Source organism: Mandrillus leucophaeus, unplaced genomic scaffold (assembly GCF_000951045.1).
Source record: "Mandrillus leucophaeus isolate KB7577 unplaced genomic scaffold, Mleu.le_1.0 Scaffold11, whole genome shotgun sequence".
Lineage (NCBI taxonomy): Eukaryota > Metazoa > Chordata > Mammalia > Primates > Cercopithecidae > Mandrillus > Mandrillus leucophaeus.
In genome coordinates, this window is record NW_012099209.1 from 3,317,300 (window position 1) to 3,318,074 (window position 775).

Below are 775 nucleotides of genomic sequence, written 5' to 3' on the forward strand. Positions count from 1 at the left end.
TCCTCAAAGATCGTCCATCCAACATCCTGCTAGGAGTGGATCAACCGAGTCACAGAAAGGGCTTGACCCCCACTCACTGTACGGAGGGGAAAGCTGAGGTTCAGAGAGGTGAAACGACACTCCCGGGGTCACACAGCAAGGACATGCAGGGGCAGGTTTGCGGGTGAGGCTATTCCTGCATCCACCGTATAGAAAGGGAAGGCGATGCGCAAAGGTCAGCCAGTGCTGGAGACCAGACGGCGGCCCATAGGGAGGCGTGGACTCGGGTCCGGGATACACCTGATGGGGCGGGGCTATCCTCATTGGGTGGGCGGTGCTGGACCGGGCTGCCCCTGTCAGGTGGAATCGGGGTGGAGTGCACCTGTGCAGAGGGCTTGGGGGCGTGGCTAGAGGCTGAGATGCGTCGGGTGGGCTGGGGCTGGGCGGAGCGGGCGGTGCAGCACTGCAGCGGAAGAGCTTTCTTGCTACCAGCAGGATGAAAGGGTCTTACTGTGGGTGATCGTGCACAAATAAGGCTGCGAAGTCACGTTGTCCATGCGCTGAGGGAGAGGAACCCCAGCCTCAGTTCCTAGGCCAGCAAATGGAGCCGCCATCCTTGACTCCTGTCTGTGCCTGTCTGCGCCTCAGCAAGCCTTAGTCTCCATATCTGTCGAATGGGCGTGCCATCCCCCAGATAGAAGGGACCTTTTGTGCCCCAGAGCTGGTCCCTTTCCTGTGCCCCCACAGCCTCAGAATAAAGCCTCAACTGTCAACCCTCAACTCCCTCCACCATCCC